We start from the raw sequence: 25,083 nt of genomic DNA, 5'->3' as shown, positions 1-25,083 counted from the left end.
TAGGAAATAAACTAAAGTAAAATAAGAACAAATGAGAATCCAGTAGTCGAGGCATTCATCAGCTCAATAAAGAAATTTGGCCAGCAAATAGGAATCCTACTATTGTAAAAAGCCCTCCTAGTGACAAAAAGTACATATGACGACTCACTGTGCTGTTGGATAATTTGTGAGGTTCATCTATGAGTTCATTTCCTATTGGAAATAGGAGGGCAGTTATGAAGAAAAGATATTCCAGCAAATTCTAATTGTTGAGCCATGGGAACCTACCAGCAAACCATATATGAATCTATGAAGTGAGTCCTATGGTAATAATTTTTTTAAAAAATTAGTCTGTAGTGGGAGGAGCCTAGGTGGGATGTACATCCGGGTCTCTTCAGTGGGTTGTTCTACCTACCCTCACTGCACTAGCTCCACAGCCTCAGAGCGTCGCTGGACTCCGGTCGATCCAGTCGTGTTTCGGGAGCTGGTGATCGTGAAGATAGATAGCAGCGAAAGGGACCTTCTGCGGCGACGGTCAGTTTATCTACCTTTCCAGCCTGCTCCCCTCATCCCTACCTTGGACCCCCAAACCTGGGTGGGCTGCTGACCCAGGTGTCCCACCTTAAGAGCCATTTCTATGTGGGGGGAACCCGTGCTTGTCACCAGCACCCCGTAATTCTCTCATACCCTCTCAGACCTCTGAGCACCCCTCCCATGTTCCACACTCCCGAGACCAGCAATCACTGCCCTTCGTGGAACTCGGATGGCCTTAGTTTTGAAATAGTATCTCACTTTTGCTCAGAGTCCGTGGGTGGATGGTGATCCTCCTATTTTGTACTTGCCGCCATGATTGGGATAGTGGACCCACGCCACCAAGCCATTTTTTTCCCCACTCAGATAATTTCATGAACTTAAAAAAAATGTGTTGTTTTCCTGAGGCTGACCTGGAACTTTGTTCCTTCTGACTGAATTCAGCCTCCGAATATCTAGGATTACAGATGTGAGCTACTCTGTGCCTGGCTTATTTATTTTTCTCATTTACCAGAATTCATTTGGATGAACATTATTTTATATGATCAGAGGCACAGAGGCATTCTAAAAATTTTTTTTTAATATTTTATTTAGGCTGGGTGCCAATGTCTCTTGCCTGTAATTCTAGCTATTCAGGAGGCTGAGGATCACAGTTCGAAGCCAGCCCTGGCTTCGAGATTCTTATGGACCTAACACTTATCTCCAATTAACCACCTAAAACCTGGAAGTTGACTTGTGGCTCAAAGTGGTAGAGCATCAGCTTTGAGAGAAAAAAAAAAGCCCCCCTGAGCCCCCAAAAAAACCCAACAAAAAACGCACAAGGACAGCTTCCAGGTCTGGAGTTCAAGCCACATGACTGGAAAAAATATATATTTACTTATTTATGACGCAATCTCCTTGCTTTGCCCAGACTGACCTCAGCCCTGAAGGGTACCCGGCCGTGAGAGGTTTGTGCTTTTTTTTTTTTCTTTCTGGGATTGGGGATGGAATCCAGGGCCAGGAAACAGCTACTCTTAGCTTTCACAGCTCAAGCCTAGGGCTCTGCCACTTGAACCATATCTTTCTCGCTGCTCCAGCTGTCTTTGAACCTTCATCCTTAGAGCTCAGGCCCCTGAGTCGCTAGCGTTATAGGCATGAGCCACAGGTACCAGGCTATGATGCTTTTTAAAATAAGAAAACTGGGGCTGAGAATATGGCCTCCAGTGGTAAAGTGCTTGCCTCACATATATGAAGGCCTGGGTTCGATTACTCAACTCCTCAGCACCACGTATTTAGAAAAAGCCAGAAGTGGCGCTGCAGCTCAAGTGGCAGAGTGCTAGCCTTGAGCAAAAAGAAGCCAGGGACAGTGCTCAGGCCCTGAGTCCACGCCCCAGGACTGGCCAAAAAAAAGAAAGAGAGAAAGAAAGAGAGAAAGAGAGAAAGAAAGAAAGAAAGAAAGAAAGAAAGAGAAAGAAAGAAAGAAAGAAAGAAAGAAAGAAAGAAAGAAAGAAAGAAAGAAAGAAAGAAAATGGGTCGGGCGCTGAGTTCAAGCCCAGTACAAGCGCGAAATAGTTTTAAATTAAAAAAAAACAACAACAACAAAATAGCACCAAAACGTTTTAAATTAAGAAAAAAAAAACAAACACCAAAGCCATGTGTAGAAGCTCACAACTGTAATCCATATATTTTCTTTTTTCGTTTCTTGTTTTCTCTCTTTCCTTCCTTTTTTCCTTCCTTTCCTTCTTTCTTTTTTTTTCTTTGTGGGCCAGTCTGGAGGGATGAACTCATGGCCTAGGCGTTGTCCCTGAGCTTTATTGCTCAAGTATAGTGCTCTACCACTTGAGCCACAGTTCCCCTTCTGGCTTTTTGGTGCTTTATTGGAGATAAAAGTTTCATGGAAAAGATGTGTGTGTGTGTGGTTGTAAATATGTTCAGTTATATTAAATTATATGTATGAGTATGGCGTAATGAATCCCATTATGAACTATTAAAAAAGGAGGGAGAGGGTTGAGTACTATAAATGAGGTAAATTTGAAGTACATTATATGCATGTATATAAATAGGATAGTGAAATGCTTTTGCACAATTAAATTATGCTAATAATTTTATTTTTTGCCAGTCCTGGGGCTTGGACTCAGGGCCTGAGCACTGTCCCTGGCTTCTTTTTGCTCAAGGCTAGCACTCTGCCACTTGAGCCACAGCGCCACTTCTGGCCGTTTTCTGTATATGTGGTGCTGGGGAATTGAACCCAGGGCCTCATGTATATGAGGCAAGCACTCTTGCCACTAGGCCATATCCCCAGCCCCCACTAATAAATTTTTAAAAGAAAGAAAGCTGAATAAAATTCAAATATTCACATGGTTGGTAAAAAAAAAAAAATCATGGGCTTTCCTGCCTGGGCTGGCTTTGAACCACAATCCTTGGATCTCGGCCTCTGAGTAGCTAGAATTACAGGCATGAGCCACCAACACCCCACTTGCAGTTTGAGATTTAAAATTGTTTTGAAAACTGTGCTGCATTTATAATATTTGGAAAATCTGAACTGAAAAATACATTTAGGTTGAGGGCTTTGTGGGTGTGTGCCATCCCTGGGGCTTGAACTCATGGCTTGGACGCTATCTCTGACCTTTTTTGCTTACGGCTAGCACATGGGCTCGGCCTTGACTTTCTTTGTTCAAGGCTAGCACTCTACCACTTGAGCCACAGCACCCCTCCCAGATTTGTCTGTTTGTGTGGTACTGAGGAATCGAACCAAGGCTTCATGCATGCTAGGTAAGTACTCTACCACTAAGCCACATTCCCAGCCTGAGCTTTTAAGGTGCTTTGAAGTAAGTTTAACTAGGATGTTGTAGAATTTTTCTTTTTTTGTGGGGAAGGAATGGGGTTTAGTATGTTATCTGGGCTGGCTTCAAATTTGAGACACTCCTGCCTCTGTCACTGAGATAGATGGGATTACAAACAAGTGCTGTTGTGGTGTCTAGTTGTTGTTGGAACACACACACACACACACACACACACACACACACACAACTATTAAAGTCAAGAACAGTGGCACAACAGAAGAATCACAATTTGAGATCAGCGTGGGCTACAAAATGAGATTGTCTCAAAAAACACTCCTCTCTAGAAAAAACTCCCAGAATTTCTGGAAGTGAGACTTAGAATTTTTTTTAAATTACAATTTTAAATTTATTTTAATAACTTATCATTTGACACACAACTTGAGAAACTACTTTAGACAAAGGCGAACAAGCAAACAAGCAGCAGACAAGGAGCTTTTTGTAATGTATATGACAAGTGAAGATTAACAAGTGAAGACATAACAAAGTGAAGAATAACAAAGATTATTCTAAAGCAATTTCAAGATGAAGAAACCTGTAGCTAATGAAGGCTCAAAACTATACTGAACTTTACTTGTTACCAAGGAAGTATAAATTAAATCAAAGATTTTGCCATTTCTTACATTAAGACAAAGATTTTGCCATTTCTTACTTATCAGAATGGCAAAAATTTTAAAGAGCACTCAAAAGGCTGAGATCTGGGGATCATGATTCAAAGCTAGCCCAGACAGGAATGTCTGTGAAACCCTACAGTTAATCATCAAAAAGCATTAGCCTGGAGCAAAAAAGCTCAGGGACAGTGTGTACATGCCTGGACTTGAATCCCTAGGACCAGCACACACAACCAGCAGTCCCCCTTATGAATGACTGGCATAGTATGAGGAAGAAAATTTCTTACAAAATAAGTGTCTTTACTAGTTTTCAAAATAATGAATGGGTTTCCTAGCATTCTCCAGAGGTGGTCATTTGAAGAAGTTGAGATGTAATTTTCATGCCATCAAAATCACTGTTTTAGGGTTCCAGGCATGGTGGTACATGCCTGTCATACCAGCACTCAGGAGGCAGATGTAGGAAGCTCTGGAGTTTTGTTACCTGCCTGGCTACATAAGGAGGCCCCATCCTCAATAGTAGAGGGCTTGCCTAGAAGATGTATGGTCCTGGGTTTGGTTCCTAGCAATGGGGTTGGCAGGGTGGTTGGGGGAAATCATCTTTTTAAACTGACAATTTGTTAGTTTCTTGTACCTTTACAAAGTTGTGCAACCATCACCACTAGGTGATCATTTGTAAAGTCCCATAAATTTATGACCATCTGTCTATGGTGGTTCAATCCATAGCATTTTTTTTTTGCCAGGTCTGGGGCTTGAACTCAGGGCCTGAGCACTGTCCCTGAGCTTCTTTGGCTCAAGGTTAGCACTCTACCACTTGAGCCACAGCACCACTTCTGGCCTTTTCTGTTTATGTGGTACTGAGGAATCGAACCCAGGGCTTCATGCACGCTAGGCAAGCACTCTACCACTAAGCCACGTTTCCAACCCAGGATTGTTTTTTTTTTTTTTTTTATTGTTCAACCTTTCTGAAATTCAGCCAGCAAGAACCTTTAAACCGACTCCTGAGATCTTTGAGCATACCCCTTCTTAGCTTTGACACTCTTTTTCTTGTTTTCTGGTAGGAAATGTTCCTGGCTCATCTTCTACTTTGCTTTTCCAGGGTAGAAATCAGTCATTTCTATGAGGAACCCTGGTTTCTTTTTTTTTTTTTTGGCCAGTCTTGGGCCTTGGGCTCAGGGCCTGAGCACTGTCACTGTCCCTGGCTTCCTTTTGCTCAAGGCTAGCACTCTGCCACTTGAGCCACAGCGCCACTTCTGGCCGTTTTCTGTATATGTGGTGCTGGGGAATCGAACCCAGGGCCTCATGTATACGAGGCAAGCTCTCTTGCCACTAGGCCATATCCCCAGCCCAAGGAACCCTGGTTTCTTCAGTAGAAAATTATAGAGGCTGTAATGTGGGCACTACAGGTGTCCTTGTTTCCTGGCCTATTGATTTTTACCTTTCTAGTGGAGCTAGTTTGTTTGCTGTGTCTTGTGATTTATAATCCACGAGGCAGAATTGGACCATTAGTTGTTTTCAGGAATTGAGCAATGCCTTGTTCGACTAATGACTCATGAAAAATATTGCTTGAAAAATCACATAATCGTCATTTTTTATTCTAAAATTCTTTTTCTTGGGGAAGTTGTATAGCTCAAAGACTCAGGTTAAAACTAGCTATTTGGCATTAATTATAGCCAACTAAATTCCTACAGAAGCCATAATTTCAAGTTGTCAAGTATTAGATAAGCAGTTGATTTTTATATGGCATGCTTAGATCATTAAAATAGGGCCCTTCTGAAGGAATGTAAATATTTTTTATACTGTTAGGTTCTAAAAATGCATTATCACAAACTTTATTAAAGAATGCCTATGCTTTGTTTTCTTATAAGCCAATAGTTGGCTGTTTTCTCTCTGGAGTTCCCTAATTGACTGATGTGTTCATGCAAATCAGTGGCTTCTTTTGTAATCTTTTTCTGGAAAAATGATTGAAAAGCTCGTGTCACTTCTGATTCCAGCACCTATAAATATATCAGAGGTTTTTGGCTAAATTATCAAAATACCTCCAAAATCTTGGGTAGATGCTTTTAACTATCTGATACATATTAACAGTGCTGAAGGAACAAATACATTTTAGTACCTCATCAACATTCCTTTGATTGCTTTGAAATCAGCCATTTTGTATTCATAACATATGTTTTTGAAATGTTCTGCTCCCAGTCTGCCTCACTAAAATTTCCTTTATTGTGTGTTTATTTAAATGAGAATGCTCATACCACCTATAATCATAGCAGCTCAGGAGACTGAGATCTGAGAATTGCAGTTTGAAAGCAGCTTGGGCAGAAAATCTGTGAGACTCCTCTCCAATTAACCAGTAAAAAGCTGCAAGTGGAGATGTGACTCATGTGGTAGAGCCCTAGTAGTGGTACACACACACACACACACACACACACACACACAGTGTGAGAGAAAACAAAAACATTTTAAGATTTCTTTTTCATTTTTTAAAAGACATTTCATTAAAAAAATGTGTGTGTGTGTGTACCCTGAGTTCCCTCTGTGGCCCAGGTTGGTCTCAAACTGGCAATCTTCCAGCCTCAGCCTCCCAAGCATGGGGATTAGAGCTGGGAACTAGCATGTCCAGTTCAAGAATGTTTTCATTCAGGAGAGAGGTTAAGAAAGTATAGTACAGGGGATGAATTTGATCAAAATAAACTGTATACATGTAACGATCACAATGACATTCCTTTGTATAATTAATATGCGTGGCATCCTCTGTTTGTCCTTAACATAAAAAAAGATAAAATTTATCAAGGCAAGATAGGCGAGCTTAACCACCCTAGGCTTGATTACCAAATGCTTTCAGTGATCTTAGATACCCTCAGGGTGTCTTGTACTTTCATAACCAATATAGGTTTTAATTATACTAAGCAAATGATTTCTCCTCTGTTACTCAGACTCTTCACGTATTTACTTTATCATAATAATATTAAGTATACTCCTAGGGAGATGATTTTTTTCTTACCATACCATCTTCCCTAGTTGGACTTGAACACATATGGCTTTTTTCTTTTCTTATATGGTATCATCCCAGGGCTTTATACATGCTAGGCAAGGGCTCTGCTAATCTAGTCTAATAAAACTAAGATAGTTTTCCTTTTTCTTTTATGTATGACAAGTAATGACAATAGGCTCTTTGACAGTATCAGTACGTAAATGATTTGTGATCTTTATATTGAAATAACTTTTCTTTAGTCTCCTTGGATACTCTTTTTTTTAGCGTTTAACATTCATGTTTCTTTTTTTAATGTCTAAGTGATGTACAGAGAGGTTACAGTTTCATACGTTAGGCATTGCATACATTTCTTTTTTTTTTTTAATTTTATTGCCAAACTGATATACCAGAGAGGTTACAGTTTCATACGTTAGGCATTGGGTACATTTCTTTAAAATTTTTTTTTATTGCCAAACTGATGTACAGAGAGGTTACAGTTTCATACATTAGGCATTGGCTACATTTCTTGTACTGTTACCTCTTCCCTCATTCCCCCTCCCCCTCCCCCTTTCCCTCTCCCCCCAACACTCATGTTTTGAAGTATTTGATGGTAAGGGAAAAACTAATATGAATGCTGACATTAGGATTTTGTGTCTTAAGTGTGGGGTTTGCAGTTGCATTGATGAGTAAGAGACTCTGTTCCTGGCAGAAACTGTATAATACAAACTGTTGCTCCAACTCTCTCTCTCTCTCTCTCTCTCTTTGAGACAGCGCCCCATTGTGTTGTGGGCTGGTATTGAATGCCTAAACTCAAGTGATCCTTCTGCCTCATCCTCCGGTGAGCTGGGACTGTAGGGATTAGCCAAGAGGTTGGTTTTCTTTCTTTTACTTGAAATAACACTGCTTAGTTTTATTTACTTGAGACAATATTGCTTAGCTTTGTTTACATTTATGTAAATGCACTCTCTCACAGCCTGAAGGAATTTTCTATAAATAATGAAGAAAGGGTACTTATTACATACAAAAGGAAATTTAATCCTGGGTTGGGGGGTGGGAATCAAAGCTCAAGTCCTGAGAGGAAAATCACTGCCTACTATATTCTCATAGATCTCATCTTATACTACCTTTAATGATTTTCCTTTCTAAAAGCATTTTATGATTATAAGATGTCTGAAGGAAGGGGTAATTTGCATTCTAGGAGCTTTTTTTTTTAAAGGGTTATGACAGACAACTAAAATACAAGGTCTCTGTATTGAAATATTTTTCCCTAATGAGCTACTTGCTTTAAAATTTTTGTGATGTTGTTTTAAATATTTAGGGCTTTGAAGAAGTAATGGGTCAGATTCTGGATTAATGTAAAGACTACATTATTTGACTTCTTAACGTAGTTGAATCCCAAGTACAGAAATACAGCATAAAAAATCTGAACTCAGAAAAGCACAAAATGCATGTTTGAAGGTGATAAAGGTTTTGTTGAGTCAAATACATTTCCTCCTCTCACAAACTTCTTTGAAGGCTTGCTTAAACAGTTTATTAAAGAGGAAAAAAAACCCCACCTTGCCCTATTCTGCTTTAGATATTTATGAAAGCCTGTGGAAAAACTCATTGTTTATGCAACAATTATACAGGACTGATATTTCATAGGCTCTCAAGTGTTAAAACACAGGTATATAGAATATATATCATTAAAAAAAATCTCTGCTTCCTGCAATGTGCGAAACCATAACCTTTTCCTCATTGCACTCCTCCACTAATGAAATCAACTTGCCTTGCTGACTGAAAAGCCTTTTTATTAAAAAAAAATTAAGGGGCTTGGTAGTTGTTCTAAGGCAACCCCCCCCCATTCCCAGCCTGCACACCCATTTACACTGGCAAGCCCATTTTCATTTTAATGTTTCGAAGATTTTTTTTTTTTTAAGGGAAGGCAGGGGACGGCGGGGGTTGCTAAATTTATCTTCTTCCCCAGCCATGGGGATGGGGAAAACACATTTACTGCGGGCGGGGGTCTGAGGGCCTGCAAACAACTCGAGCTGGCGCCTCGGCCAGCACGGACGCGGCGAGGCGGTAGGTCTCCCGGGAGGCCCCCGGGGGGCGGCCGCGGCCCAAGGACATGGTGGGGGGCCGCCGGGGCCCCCTGCCTCTCGTCGGGGTCGGCAGACCGCGGCCTCGCGCGGGCTTTACGGCCAAGGCGGCGGCTGCAGCGCGTTTGGTGGCGGTGGTGGCGGGAGGGAGCGCGGAGGAGTTGGAAAGAAGGGGGGCGCTGTCACGGCGACTCAGGCCGCCGGAGACCCCGCCACAGTGAGGCCACTGGGCTTCCCGGTCGCGGGGCGTGAGCGGCGCCGACCTGGGGCGCCAGGGGGACCCACCGGGCGGAGGAGGGGGCCTATCTACCCTTCCGCATTTTCCTGGGTCTCTCTCCCGGGCGGTGACGTGACGTGCTGACGGCGGGCCCGTGCCGGGGAGCTGGGCCGCTTTTTGTCAGCTCCGAGCTCGGCCCCTCCTCCCTCCCTCCGCCCGCCCCACCAGCCGGAGCCCGGCCCAGTGCTCCAGAGAAAGGCCGGCCTGCAGCACCCGCCACCGTCGGCGACCGCTCGTACGCCCGTTCGGTGAGTCCCGGGTGTCGCCGCGGCCGTGGGGCCTAGTGCGCGCCCGGCGGCCTGGTCTCGGCCTGGTCGGCGGCCCGCAAGGCGCCCTTCCGTGGTAGGCCGGGCGGCGTGGCGCGCGGCGCCGAGCAGGCCCCGAGGAGGCCGCAGTTAGGCCCAGGGAGGAGCCCGGCTGCCTCGAGCGGCGGCGAAGGCGCGCTCTGTAAGCAGGCGGGGGTTGGGATTGGGTTGCCCGGCGGTCCGGGAGGCGGCTGAGGGGTCTCGGGTGGGCGCCGCGGCCGACCCGGGGCACCGCGCGGGGGCGAGGCCTGGCGAGGAGGCGAAGGCTGCAGGCGTGAGGTGAAGGCCGCAGGCCGGCCGGGCCGATTTTCGCTATGTAAATATCGGCGAGGGGGGGCGGGAGGGACGGGGGACAAAATGGCGGCATCTCGGCGCCTGCTGCAGGGAACGACAGTGGGGGTTGCCGGGAGGGGGAGCCGCCATCTTGAAGGCGGTGTCTGGAGAGAAAATTCCGCTACAGCCCGTGAGGGGGGGGGTGGGAGAGCGGGCGACGGCGGTGCCGTCGCCGCCGGTGACGGGCACCGGAGCCTTGGCGCAGTGGCGTGTGCGCGCCGAGGGGCGTGCTCGCTCCCCACGGCAGCCATTGCCCTCGCTGCCATTATGAGAGCTCGGGTTCCAGGCGCTCGGCGGCAGCGCCACCTTCCTGTCCTGCCTCCCACAGCCCCGTGACTCGCTGCTGTTTCCGCTGCCTTTCAGCGGAGCTGCCTCAGGCGATCATCGCCGTCTCTCGGGCGCGGGAGCCATGTCGCCCAACTAAGCTCCCGGCTGCGAGCTTTTTTTTTTCTTTTTCCCCCCCTTCATGTCGTTCGTAGCCACCCGAGAGCGGGGCTGGCGGGAGGCACCAGGGGGACCCAGGTCAAATTGGACTCGTGGTTCAGTCATACATGGCGGTGAGGGTGACCTCCTTGCGGTGGTTCTCCACCAATCATTGCCTCGTATGTGTAAAAAGAAAAACTGATGGGAAAGTTCTCACCGCCCGGGTGACCAATGAGGGGGGAAATGCACTGCACGAAAGCGGAAGAATAAAGCATTTCAAGACGTCTTTTGTATTCATTTCTGTGGAAACTTTCTTGTTTACAGACGTGCTATTTGCTCTTTGGAGGGCATAAGAAAAGGGCAGAAAGTGATTTCTTTTTTGATCGAAGAAAAGAAAATGGGATCCAATCGTGACAGTCCATGTAGTGATTTATCAGTGACGTTTTCAAGTGGAGTTCCAGCCCTAAAAGTTCTTGAGCTTGCACACGGCACAACTTTCCCTGGGTTAAGGATGCCTTGGTGCTAGGTGCTAAGAAAAATTAAGAAAAGGTGGTTGTTTTTGTTATTGTTGTTGTTACTTGGTCATTTGGAGGTAGATGAATGCCGGTGAAATTAGCACTTAAGTACTGCAGGAAAGGTATATAATCCAGTAAGGAGATTTCATGAAAGACCAGATTCTGTTTGGAGAGTTGTGTAGGCAGGACGTTGTTAGGTAGTGGCGGGGGTGGGCAAAGGGCACTTCAAGGGTGAAGCTTCAGGAAACGGTAATATTGACAGGTAGGCCGGAGTGCTTGGAACGCCGATAGGGGAGGGGTGGGAAAGGGAGCCGGGTGGGTGGAAGGCTTGCTGGGAAGCCCCAGTATGCCTGAGCCCACCGCTGAGGTCCCCGCCGTGATTGATTATTATTCTGGGACTAGGATAGATTTCAGATTCAAGAAATAACAAAAGTATAAAATGGATCAGGTTTCCATTATTAAGGACAATTAGGGGAATGTTCAAAACTTAAGTCAATTTTTGTTACTTTTTTGTTAGCCATTTTTTTTCTATCCGAATTTTTCATCTCATAATAAGCGTTTGCTCAGTTATTACTTCTGTGGTAAACAAGAAGAGGCTTCTGATATTTCATTTACCCTGGCAGAAAATTGCAGGACTAGTGCCCACAAGATAAAAATGTAAAAGAAGCCAAAAAAGGAACCTGTAAGTGTTCCCATGGTAGTTTTTTTTTAAAGAAGTTTTGAAAAGAAGGTTGTTAGAGTCATTAGTAAAGATAGTGGATTTCAGATGTCCTTTCTAGTTTGTGTCCTCTTTGCTAAAAAGTAAACCCCCCGTTTTGTCGGAGAAGCCTTCATGCTCTTGTTTGGATTAATAGTTGACTAATCTAGATGCACACATAGGGGGGTGCTTCCTAGAATTTTATGATACAAACCTGAGGGTTAAGTAGGTATTCAGTTTTGGTTTTTCCATCCTTATGGCACAACAGACCAGAATAGTGATGTTCTGCAAAAGGAGCTGAGGGATGTTGGAGAGGGACCTTGAGAGTTTATCACGAAGGCCTTGCTCCAGAAAAGTCTGAGTAACAGCACATGTCACAAGGCTGGATAGAAGCAAGATATAAGGTAGGCTGCACTAGTTGAGGTGTTAAGGGGAAACAGATTTAGAAAACCAGTTCCTTGTATATTTTATCAGCTGGAAAAGACATAAGAGAGCTATTAAAAAAAAACTTTAAAGCTATAAAGAGCTTGTTCTTTGAGACACCCAGCTGGGATTTCTCCTGTCTTCAGAGAATCTACTCTCACTGTCTTTCCTTTTGTTTCTAAATAAACTAGATTCTGTTTCTCCATCCCCCTTTAAAAAAAAATAGAACCTTTTTGTTTTTTGGTGTGTGTGTGAGTGTGTCAGTCCTTTGGTTTGAATTCAGGGCCTTGAGTGCTGTCCCTGAGCTTTGCTCAAGGCTAGCACTCTACCACTTTGAGCCACAGTGCCACTTCTAATTTTTAGGTGGTTAACTTGGAGATAAGAAGTTTCACAGACTTTTCTGCCTGGGCTGCTGACTTCAAATGGGGATCCACAGATCTTGGCCTCCTGACTAGCTAGGATTACAGGCAGGAGCCACCTGCACCCAACCTCTTGTGTGTGAGTGTGTTTTGTGTGTAGCCAGACAGTATATCAACAGTGGATGTTCACAGTTAAGATTAAGTTAGACCCATTGTGTCTAGGAAAATAGTTAAGTATGTAGTTTGGTTTCCAATGGTTAAATGCAAAAAAAAGCCAAAAACCCATTATCTGAAAGGGCAGAAACCTCCATAATCTAGAACAGTGACTGGTGGAACGCCATTTTGGATAAATATTAGTCTTAAGTTTATGCATTATTTTCCAGAGAAGTCTCAGTTATCTTTTCCAAAAAATATTCTAAAGGGTGTTCAGAGCCCCCCCTCCCCCCATTACTGCTTGTGTTTGTGCTCACTGGCAATTTGGGTTTTAAATTTATGTTTTTGAGACAGGGTCTAACTGTGTAGCTCAGGCTGGGCAGGAACTTTGGATACTTTGGCTCAGTGCCATGATTATGTGCTTCACATCTGGCTAGGATTGCCTACTTTTCTACTTAATGGAGATGTTGCTAAATGGTTACATGATATAAGCAGTTGAGTTTTTCTCTCCCCCACAAGATGCTTTTGCTCTATCTTTGTCTAAGGCTTTTCCCTTTTGCCATGGATTGCCTTTCCTCCAGCCAAGCTGCGCTCTTGGTACCCTGCCTGCCTCCTTTGGAACTGAGCTGTCAATGGTTCTGTCTCTTGTATCAACCTCAAACGTGCTGGCACTTTTCCATCTCCTAATAAATATCCTCACAAATACCTCACCTATCATCTTTCCTTTCGCCAATACTTCCTTTTCTCTCTGATGCATTTATTCCTAAATCCAATATTTCCCAAATTGGGAAACTTATACCACATGTGTCATAAACATATAAACCCCTCTGTGCTTTCTCTGGTGAGATTTTCCTCAAGGTCAATTCTTTTTTTTTCTACTCCCCTCCCTTTGATGTTTTTTAAATGTCTGCTCTTCTAGTTTGTCATCTAGCATTTTCATTTACCCACTGACCGTCTACCCATGGGTCTAAACTGTCTTAACATGGTTAAATTTATCTGGCACGTAGTAGATACCCAATGCTATTCCTAGAAAAAAAGTTCTTAAGCCCAGAGCTCCTAAAATGACTACTATTTTTTTAAACTGTATTTTTTGGTCTTCTTTTTTGGTACTGGGTATCAAACCCAGGATGTTGCATTTGCTAGACAAGCACTTTGCCACCGAGCTACATCCTAGCTCTGGGTTTAATTTTTTTTTTTTCTGTTAATGGCACTATCCTTTTTCTAGGCTCATTCTTCTCTACTCCTTAGAGAAGTGCTTATTAATCTTTTATTTTAGAGAAATGCTTACTCTTTTATTTTTTTTGTTGGGCATGGGGCTTGAACTCAGGGCCTGGGTGCTTTCTTTGAGCTTTTTTGCTCAAGGCTAGCATTCTACCACTTTAAGCCACAGCTCCACTTCCAATTTTATGGTAGTTAGTTGGAGATGAGAATCTCATGGGAACTTTTCAGCTCAGGCTAGTTTCGAGCTGTGATCCTCAGATCTCAGCCTCCTGAGTAGCTAGGATTACAGGTGTGAGCCAGTGCCTTTAATCTATTAGATTTTTTTTTTTTTTTTGCCAGTCGTGGGCCTTGGACTCAGGGCCTGAGCACTGTCCCTGGCTTCTTCCCGCTCAAGGCTAACACTCTGCCACTTGAGCCACAGCACCGCTTCTGGCCGTTTTCTGTATATGTGGTGCTGGGGAATCGAACCTAGGGCCTCGTGTATCCGAGGCAGGCACTCTTGCCGCTAGGATATATCCCCAGCCCAATCTATTAGATTTTTTAACTGTGTTTTTGTATCTCCTAAACTGAATATAGAGAGATTCTCATTTGTGTTTGTCCCTAAGCACTACCTGGCATATGATCATTATCTCCAAAAACAACTATCTCAGTTATCAGGTGAAGTCAATTTGTTGTAGTTGAGTAGTTTCCAGCTATCCAAAAATCAATCTAGTCTGTGTGTGCTTTGACCAAGGGGTATGCATATTAAGGCACACTTTTCATTAGGGCAGCAGGTCAAATCCAGGCTCTGAATAACCTCTCTCACCATCATTTATCTGATTGGAATATGGCCAACTAGTTGTTATGCCTGCCAAATTGCTTTTCCAAACTACATTTTATAAAATCCAGGTGTCTTATGACTGTATTTTACTCAAAGGCAAGTATACTTTAAAGAAATTATGGCCATGGAGTATACAACCATTAAGTTAAAAAATATATCTAGCCAGTTGCCAGTGGCTCATGCCTGTAAGTCCTAGCAATTTAGGAGGCTGAGATTTGAGGACTACAGTTAGAAGCTAGCCTGGGCAGGAGTCTGTGAAACTTTTTTTTGCCAGTCCTGGGCCTTGGACTCAGAGCCTGAGCACTGTCCCTGGCTCTTTTTTGCTCAAGGCTAGCCCTCTACCTCTTGAGCCACAGAGCCACTTCTGGCCTTTTCTGTTTATGTGGTGCTGAGGAATCAAACCCAGGGCTTCGTGCATGCTAGGCAAGCACTCTACCGCTAAGCCACATTCCCACCCTCTGTGAGGCTCTTTTATCTCCACTTAATTACTATAAAACTGGAGATGGAGCTGTGGTTTAGGTGGTAGAGCACTATCGGGGAGAATGCCCAGGCCCAGATGTGAAGCCCCAAGAATGACACAAAAAAATAGTTAAAAAATTTAAAATTATGCTATATTTCTAAATTATTGAAAAGTAGCTGTCACTTAGGTTTAAAAATTAATGTTTTGTGATGTGCTTACTTCATTTTCTTTTTGTTTAATGAAGTAAAATCTTACAGATCTAGTTAATAGATGACTCCTTCCCAGTCCTATTACTTTTTTTTTTGTCCAGTCCTGGGCCTTGAACTCAGGACCTGGGTACTGTCCTCGAGCTTCCTTTGCTCAAAGCTAACACTCTACCACTTGAGGCACAATGTCACTTCCAGCTTTTTTTATTTATGCGGAACTGAGGAATCAAACCCAGGGCGTCATGGTAGGCAAGCACTCTACCACTAAGCCACATGCCCAGCGCCCATTTCTTATCTTTCCAGAGGTGGCCGCAGAACTAACACTCTCTCTCTCTCTCTCTCTCTTTCTCTCTCTCTGTCAATGTCAAGTTCATATGGCATGAGCAGAAGCATACTGTGTGTATTATCTTATATATTCCTGGGGATCCATCTTGAGCATCATTGAGGTCAAAACATTTTTTTGTGTGTGCTGATCCTGGGGCTTGAACCCAGTCTGGGTGCTGTCTCTGAGCTTTTTCACTCAAATATTACTCTACAACTTGAGCCACAGCTTCATTTCTGGCTTATTGGTGGTTAATTGTTGATAAGAGTTTTGTGGACTTTCCTATTCTGGCTAGCTTTGAATTGTGATCCTCAGATCTTAGTCACCTGAGTAGCTAGGATTAAAGTCATAAGCCACTGGAGCCTTTTTTTGTTGCCAGTCCTGGGGCTTGAACTCAGGGCCTGAGCACTGTCGCTGGCTTCGTTTTGCTCAAGGCTAGTACTCTGCCACTTGAGCCACAGCGCCACTTCCGGCTTTTTTCTATATATGTGGTGCTGAGGAATCGAACCCAGGGCTTCATGCATGCAAGGTGAGCACTTTTACCGCTAGGCCATATTCCCATCCCTGGAACCTTTTTTTTTTTTTTTTTTTTTTAAGACAAGGTTTCTTTTTGTAGCCTAGGAATCAAACTTGAGGTCTTCCTGCCTTAGCCTCTGTAGTGCTGGGATTGTATACATGTACTGCTACACCCAGGTTTCAGTTCAGAATTTCAGTTTGATAAATATTTACAGATATGAATCATACAGAAAACTCTTTGTGGTGCTTAAAAGCTTAAAGGGGTTGTGAGACCCAGAAATTTAAAAACTATTAGCTCATTTTTTTTTGCCATGTTGAGATTGAACCCAGCCTCACACATTTTCGGCAAGCAATCCTACCAATATTAGTTGTATTTTAATGTATAAATATGTGATAGTTTATTCCTATAGAGGGATCATTAGACTGTTTTTAGTTTCTAACAATTTAAAACAGTGCTGCTGTGAACATTCATTAACAGGGTTCTTCTCCTTGGGGGATTATAGTAGAGTAGGATTGCTACACTGAAGATGTCTGTGCATTGTCAGTTTTTCTGGAAATTGCCAAAATGCCAAATTGTATTCTACTTGACACTCCCACCAGCTGTGTATGAGCCTGTTTCTCCAGATCCCTGCCAAAAGATTAGATTTTGCAATATTTTCCCATCTGTTGGGTATAAATGAAGTCTCTTTGCTGTTTTCATTTTGCATTTCCTAGATTACTGTAGAAGCTGACCTTTTTTCCCACATACTTATTAGCTGTTTAAGTTTTCTGTTAATTGCTTATGCATATCCTTAATTCATTTTTTTCTGTTGGATTATTGCTTTTTTCTTGTTTTATGGATATTTTTGTATTCTAGATACTAAAAATTTGTGGTTTTATATATAGAGAAAACATCTTTCTAGTCTGTGGCTTTTCTTTTAACTTTGTTTATGGAACACTTGGTGTAGGAGTTCTTAGTGTGATGATAGCCAGTTTTTTCAGCTTTTTTTTCCATCTATGGCCATGTTATCCTGTGTCTTCAAGAAATTCTTCACTTATTCCAAGGTAATAATGATGCTCTAAAGAATATGTAGTTCATTAATTCATACGGAAGTATGGGGTAGGAATCTAATTTTATGTTTTTCATATGGATTTATCAAATAGGTAAGTCTTAATTCCTGAGGTATATTTATTTTCACATTATACATATTAGGTATTAGTTTCTTAGTTCTAATTTTATTGATTTGGCTCTTTCTACCTATATCTCTCTAATTTAGAAATGATAGCCTAATAACTAAATCACAATATATGTTCTTTTTCTATAGAATTATTTTAGCTGTTTTTCTCCGTTTGCTTCATACTCCCTTAGGTTTGTGTTTTAAATTTCAAATTTATAAAATAAGGAGATTTATATATATGCTAAGTGGTGGAGCTGGGATTTTAATCTGAATATGTGCTGTTGTTTTTCATAAAGTTGTTACACAACTTTTATTAAGAATTTTGCTAGACTATAATTTTTTAACACAGGTAGTACTTATCCTTTTTAATATCCATAAATCAGAAATTTTATTTCTAAAAGTTTATCATTGAAAATTAATATCTATATGCGAAGATATTTCAGCATTGTAATAGTAAACAGCATGGAATAACAGCTGGCTTTCAATAGGGAACTAGTTAAATTATACTAAATCTAGACAGTGAAATTACATATGTTGGAGATGAAGGAATAGAAACTTCTTGTAACTCTGAATGAGAAGAAACAGTAACAAAGGAGAGACTGTAGTCTCTAGAGAGAAAGAACATTGGGAATGAAGGAAGAGGTGTCTGGACACCAGAACAAACAAGGAGAAACAAGTAGCTTAGAGAAAACACAGATAGGGCTGGGAATGTGGCTTAGTGGTAGAGTGCTTGCCCAGCATGCAGGAAGCCCTGGGTTCGATTCCTCAGCACCACATACACAGAAAAAGCCGGAAGTGGCGCCATGGCTCAAGAGGTAGTGCTAGCCTTGAGCAAAAGAAGCTCAGAGACAGTGCCCAGGTCCTGAGTCAACCTCAGGATTGGAGAGAGAGAGAGAGAGAGAGAGAGAGAGAGAGAGAGAGAGAGAGAGAGAGAGAGAGAGAGAGAGAGAGAGAAAACAGAAAAAAAAAGTGGGAAGCAGCTCACAACTCCAATCTTGGTGCCCCTCCCCCTTGCAATACTCTGTAATTTTTGTTGTCATTGTGAATAGGATTTTCTTTCTGGGGAGAAAAGAAATGTGGGTGTTCTCATTTTCATTTACATTTTATTCTACTTTGCATTTTAGAGGTTTTAGCATGTTATAGAAGTAGAATTTTCCTAAAGCTTTTACCACATCTATTGGTGTGATTGAGTATTCTGATATTCATTCCCTCTCCCCCTCCCCCTCCCCTCCCCTCCCCTCCCCCTCCCCTCCCTCTCCTCCCTCCCTCCCTCCCTCCCTTTCCCACAGTGTCTCTGTCTTTCTCTTTCTCTTATGCTGGAGTTTGAATTTAGGGCTTGTGTATACTAGGCAGGGATGTATTGCTGAGCTACATCTCCAGCCCTCGCTCCCCCCTCTCCAGTCCTGGGGCTTGAACTCAGGGCCTGAGCACTGTCCCTGGCTTCTTTTTTGCTCAAGGCCACTCTGCCACTTGAGCCACAGCGCCACTTCTGGCCATTTTCTGTATATATGATGCTGAGGAATCAAACCCAGGGCTTCATGTATATTAAGGCAAGCACTCTACCACTAGGCCATATTCCCAGCGTCTCACTTTTCTTAAAGTATAATTGTATTAGGATATTGTACAGTGAAGTTACCATTTTGCAATCCAAGTAATATGTAGATTTCTCCTTGGCAATGTTACCCCTTCCTTTGCTTTCCCCTAGTTTCCCCCTTCTATTCCTGCTTGCAAGTTAGATAGTTCATTTTTCTACATTGAATATCATGATTGCATTTTTTCACCCTTCATCCTTTTCTGCATTTCCCCTTAAGCACACCATAAAAAGCAGAAGGAGACAAAAAGATAAAAAGCACACACACAAATCAACACCCAACCATTACTTTCAAGATAGGGTCTTGCTGGAAAGCCCAGGCTGACCTCAAATTCAGAATCTTCTGCTCCCAAATGCTGCGATTCTCCTCGCATATTTTGATTTTGTATTTTACTGTTTTTGGCTTTGCTGGATGTTTGCATCCTTTTTCACATGGGCTTTGTTTTTCTTTCATAACAAGGTTATGTTTCATGAGTGCTCTCTCTCCCCCTCCCTCTCCCCCTGCCTCTCCCCCTTCCCTCCCCTCCCCTCCTGTTTCTTTCTTTTGTGCCAGTCCTGGGGTTTGAACTCAGTGCCTATGCACTTTCCCTGAGTTTTTTTCCACTCAAGGTTAATGCTCCACCACTTGAGCCACAGCTCTATTTCTGGCCTGTTTGATAGTTAATTGGAGATAAGAATCTTGAGACTTTCCTGCCCTGGCTGGCTTTGCACCTCTTCCTTAGATCTCAGCTTCCTGAGTAGCTAGGATTATAGACGTGATCTACCAGTGTCCCACTTTCCCTCCCTCCCTCCCTCCCTTCCTTCCTTCCTTCCTTCCTTCCTTCCCTCTCTTTCTCTCTTTTCTTTCTCCTATACTAGGGCTTGAATTCAGGGTCAAGGCACTGTCCCTTGGCCTTTTTGCTCAAGACTAGCACTCTACACTGCTCCACTCTGACATTTGGGTGGTTAATTGGAGATAAAAGTCTCATGGACTTTTCTGTTTGGGGTGGCTTTAAACTCTGTTCCCCAGATCTCATCTTCTTGAGTAGCTAGGATTACAGGTGTGCGTGATTGGTACCTTGTTCTATAATTTTTTAAATTCCTGTTAAGTTTAGAACTTTATTTTCAAATTTGTGGTCTGTATTCCTTGGTATTATCTCTGTGACATTCATTTCTATTGTTATTTCATTATGTTGGGGAACACTGATACTAAAATCAATCACATTTATACTAACAACAGATAATTTGAGAAGTTAAAATTTTGTATAATTTATAATAATGTCAAAGAACATCTGATACCTTGTAATAATTCCAACAAAACATAAGACCTTTAGTACAAGCATTATGGACTCCTTTATACTACTGATTGCTAATCGATGAACATTGCTTCTCCATCAATTTAGATTTTTTTTTTTTTTGGCCAGTCCTGGGCCTTGGACTCAGGGCCTGAGCACTGTCCCTGGCTTCTTCCTGCTCAAGGCTAGCACTCTGCCACTTGAGCCACAGCGCCGCTTCTGGCCGTTTTCTGTATATGTGGTGCTGGGGAATCGAACCTAGGGCCTCATGTATCCGAGGCAGGCACTCTTGCCACTAGGCTATATCCCCAGCCCCAATTTAGATTTTTTTAATGCATTGGTAGTCAGTAGTGTAAAGAAGTCCATTCTCCCTAACTTGACATATATTCATTGTAATCCCAATCAAAATACCAACAGGGATTCTCAAGATTCCCTTTGCATATTTAGCTTTGTGCATTTCCATCTAAATTTTGAAACAAGCCTACCAAAAGAAAGAGTGGTGGAAGGGGGAAAAAGAGGCAGGAGGGGAAAAGGGAGCGAAAGAAAGGAAGAGAAAGAGAGGAAGGTTGAAGGAAATGGATGCAAAAGATCAATGTTGGAGGTGTGGCTCAGTATGTAGAGTGCTAGCCAGTGAGCAAAAGTGGCAGGTACTGAGTTTGAGGCCTGGTCTTAGACCTAAAAAGAAAGATCAGTGTGAAAAGAGGCAGCTGATTCTACATCTACCAATTAAAAATATCGCAGCTATTGAAAGGCCTGTGTTCTATTTAGCATGTACATAGACCATTATCAGTGTTAGTACAGACCCAAAATAATGTATCTAGGGAAAGCCATAATAGGAATCATGTGTTCATGTAGGTGAGATATGGAGTAGAGATTGGGTAAGACAGGCTTTAGTGGTGATGATCAACAAGACATTAATGTTAAGTTTCATGAGACTTATGGATGTTAAAATGTTTTAAAGAGTACAAAGCTGCAATATATGACATTTACAACTAATTGCTAGAAAACTAAGGGAAGATTTAGATTGAAGTAACATGAAAATGAGTATATACTAATCTAACAAAACATAAAAATCCAAAATTCGAATTCATTATTAGATTTCTTTTTTTTTTTTTTTTGGCCAGTCCTGGGGCTTGGACTCAGGGCCTGAGCACTGTCCCTGGCTTCTTCCCGCTCAAGGCTAGCACTCTGCCACTTGAGCCACAGCGCCGCTTCTGGCCGTTTTCTGTATATGTGGTGCTGGGGAATCGAACCTAGGGCCTCGTGTATCCGAGGCAGGCACTCTTGCCGCTAGGCTATATCCCCAGCCCCATTATTAGATTTCTTAACACAAGGAAACATTACTCACTGAGAAGAGATTTGAAAGGAAAAAGTGCTAAGTTGACAACTTTAGGAATGAGTTCAGAGATGAATTAAATGACCAGTTTTGGAAAAGGTGTCAGGCTTATGAAAAAGGAAAAGCCTAACAGTTGTGTATGTGTGTATGTGTATACACGAGCGCGTATGCAGGCATGCTGGTCCTGGGGCGTGAACTCAGGGCCTGGGCACTGTCCTTGAGCTTCTTTTTCTCAAGGCTAGTGCTCTGCCACTTGAGCCACAGTTCTACTTCTGGCTTTTTCTGAGTAGCTTATTGGAGATAGTCTCAGACTTTCCTGCCAGGCTAGCTTCAAGCCTCAATCCTCAGATCTTAGCCTCTTTTTTTTTTTTTTTGGCCAGTCCTGGGGCTTGAACTCAGGACTGGGGCACTGTCCCTGAGCATCTTTTTGGCTCAAGGCTAGCACTCTACCACTTGAGCTATAGCTCAAGTATGTGGTACTGAGGAACCAAACCCATGGTTCATGCATGCCAGGCCAGCTCTCTACCACTAAGGCACATTCCCAGCCCACAAGTTTGGATTCTTAAAAGAAAACCTCAAACCTTGAAATTATCATTTGGCTCTGAATGGTTCTATTGAAAAACTAATCTGTGACAAAAACTTGGCATTGAAAATTTGAAACATACAAAAGTGGGACAGCAAGGAAGGACAGAGCTCTGATATAAACAGCAGACATTATCTCTTCCGCTTCTTGACACTGTGGGAATGAGATTTATTGTTAATTATATATACTTTCCTGGGTTATTTGATCTGTGAAGCTTTTATAGAGCTGTAACCTACTACTATTTAATGGTGTTTAGTTTCTGACTCTTGATCGCGTGCGTGCATGCGTGTGTGTGTGTGTATGTTGCTATGCTGCTTTATATTGCACATAAAAATTCATGACTCCAAATTCACATAGACTAGAGAATGCATATAATTAATTACTCTTCCTCCCAAAATCACATGGAGAAGGAAATAAACAATTCCAGCAAACATTAAAACTTTTGAGGTATGTATTTATCATTAGAGTATGGTGAAATTTTGGTTGAGTAAATAATTTTGAATCGGTGTCAAAATCTATAACTGTTAGGGAATCTGGCCCAATACAGAAAGTAGGAAGGACAAGAAAAATACGGTATCATGCAGCCAGTTGTCAGTGTTTCATGTCTGTAATCCTAGCTACTCAAGAGGTTAAGACCTGGAAAATTGAGGTTCAAAGCCAGCCTGGGCAGAAAAAAGCCCATGAGACTTCATCTCCAATTAACCAGCAAAATGCCTGGCCAGAGAGGTTTCTCTACAGATATAGTTCCAGCCACAAGCAAGCTGAGCAAAAATGTGAAGCTGAATTCAAGCCCCCCCACACACACGGGCCTGTGCTCAAGTGGAGCTCTATATTGAAGACACACACACACACACACACACACACACACGGGCCTGTGCTCAAGTGGAGCTCTATATTGAACACACACACACACACACACACACACACACACACTAGGGCCTGTGCTCAAGTGGAGCTCTATATTGAAGACACACACACACACACACACACACACACACACACACAAACACGGGCCTGTGCTCAAGTGGAACTCTATATTGAAGACCCAGTATCCCGGGAGAATAAAAAGGCCTATGTCTTGTTTGAAGGGCCCATAGGTTTCTATGTGAGAGCAGAGAGATGTTAGAGTAGCAGCTGTGGAAATAAAGATGAAATTAAGGGCTAACATGGTAAGAGAGGCAAAATACAATTCCAGTTTTGAAAATGAGGTATCTGGAGAAGTGATGACTAACACTGACTAACATGGAAAAAATTGAGAAAAGTATCTTTAGTGGGATGATAATAATTAGGCTTAAGTATAAATTTTCATCAATTTGAATTTCCTCCTAAGTAAAATTCTATTTATATAGATTTGCTTTTGTTTGCCTTTCCTGCAGTTTGAGCACTTCCATCTACCATGTATAATAAAATTTGGTTCTGTAAGAATGACTTAGGGAGAGAAATTTATCCATAAAATTAAATGACATCGAGGTTTTGGGAGAACACAAACAGAAAAGTGATCTTTGTATACATATTAACTACACAAAGCAAAGCAAATATATAAAAATCCTGTTAATTTGCTTAAGAAATTGATTGTAGGAATGTCTAGGCATAAAGAAATGTGAAACAAGCAGATTATTCAGTTTTTTTAATTTAAGATAGATAAAATGACAGTGCCAACTTTATAGGGTATTTTTATTGCTTTATTATTACTAATAAATTATTATTATTTTGTGCCCATACTGGGGCTTGAACTCAGGGCCTAGATGCTGTCACTTAGCTTTTCTTGCTCAAGGATGACATTTTACCACTTGAGCCACATTGCCACTTCGAGCTCGTTTGGTGGTTTATTGAAGAGAAAAGTCTTAGCCCCAGCTGTCTTCAAATGCCCATCCTCAATCCTCATCTTCCTGAGCTACCAGTGCCTCCATTTTAAAGAGTGGAAGGAAGTTTTGGGGGGTCTTTTGAGTCTCACCCATTCCAATATTTCCCTTAATTCTTAATTTTTTCCACTGTAAGTTCTTTCAAAATTGCTCTTTTTAGGGTCATGACTTGTAACCAGAAAGGGACTGCGTTACTGTGTTTGAGGTGATTGTGAGGCCAGGAGGCATTCTGAGGGCATTTGATAAAAGTGCTTATGTGATCAGCCCACCCTCTTCCAGTCCTACTTTGTCTGTGGTCTTTAGAGTTCTCCTGAGAAGTTGCCATTCTGACAATGCAGTTTTATTTTGATAATCAGACTGAATTGGCAGTTCTAACCCCCAAAGGGTTACAAAGTTAGGTATTTCTGCTGGGAAGTATAACAGATTTTTTTTGTGCTGGTCCTGGGGATTGTACTGAGTGCCTAGGCGCACTGTCCCTGAGCATTTTTTTGTCCTCTAGGCTAGTTTTCTATCACTTGAGCCGTAGCTTCACTTTCCAATTTGAGGTTTGTTTGTTTTTTAATTAAAATTTTTCATTGTCAAAGGTGGTGTACAGTGGGGCTACGGTTACATAAGTTAGGTAATGAGTACATTTCTTTTTGAACAATGTTACCTCCTGTTTTTGTTTGGGTTTGGTTTCTGCCAGTCCTGGGGCTTGAACTCAGGGCCTGAGCACTGTCCCTGGCTTCTTTTTGCTCAAGGCTAGCACTCTACCACTTGAGCCATAGTACCACTTCCGGCTTTTTCTGTGTATGTGATGCTGAGGAATCAAACCCAGGGCTTCTTGTATACGAGGCAAGCACTTTACCACTAGGCCATATTCCCAGCCTCCTGTCTGTTTTTATAATGATCAAACAGAAGCTGAAAGTAGCTGGATGCCTGTGACTCATGCCTATAATCCTAGCTACTCAAGAGGCTGAGATCTGAAGACTGTAGTTTGAAGCCAGCCTGGGCAGGAAAGTCTGTGAAAGTTGTATTTTCAATTAACCAGCTAAAAGCCAGGAAAGGAGCTGTGGCTGTAGTGGTCGACCACTAGCCTTGACCACAAAAGCTCAGAGACTGCCCAGGTCCTGAGTTCAAACTGTTGGACTGGCACCACAAAAAAGTAGGGAAAATTACCAGTCAAAACTCTTATAGGACCATTATTTTTCACCCAAATCAGTTTAAGGTGAGTGGCCTCTTTGTATTGCAGAATATCTGTTAGATGTATAGGATATTAAAA

The 25,083-nt window shown here is 42.4% G+C and overlaps 1 protein-coding gene across 6 annotated transcripts in view; it reads left to right on the top strand.

Moving 5' to 3' along the window:
* Positions 1-2,394: 2,394 nt before the first annotated feature.
* Zfx (zinc finger protein X-linked) overlaps positions 2,395-25,083 on the top strand; it is a 50,121-nt gene continuing 27,432 nt past the window's right edge. Inside the window, exons 1-2 of one of the 6 annotated variants that reach the window (XM_048335598.1) lie at positions 2,395-2,407; positions 11,722-11,896. The gene's annotated coding sequence lies outside the window, so the exon portion shown is untranslated. The other 5 variants (XM_048335597.1, XM_048335595.1, XM_048335600.1 and 2 more) reach the window with 5 other exon arrangements.

Source organism: Perognathus longimembris, chromosome 28, assembly GCF_023159225.1.
Source record: "Perognathus longimembris pacificus isolate PPM17 chromosome 28, ASM2315922v1, whole genome shotgun sequence".
Classification (NCBI taxonomy): Eukaryota; Metazoa; Chordata; class Mammalia; order Rodentia; family Heteromyidae; genus Perognathus; species Perognathus longimembris.
Note: the sequence above shows the minus strand (reverse complement) of the source record. Positions and strands in the feature narration are given on the sequence as shown.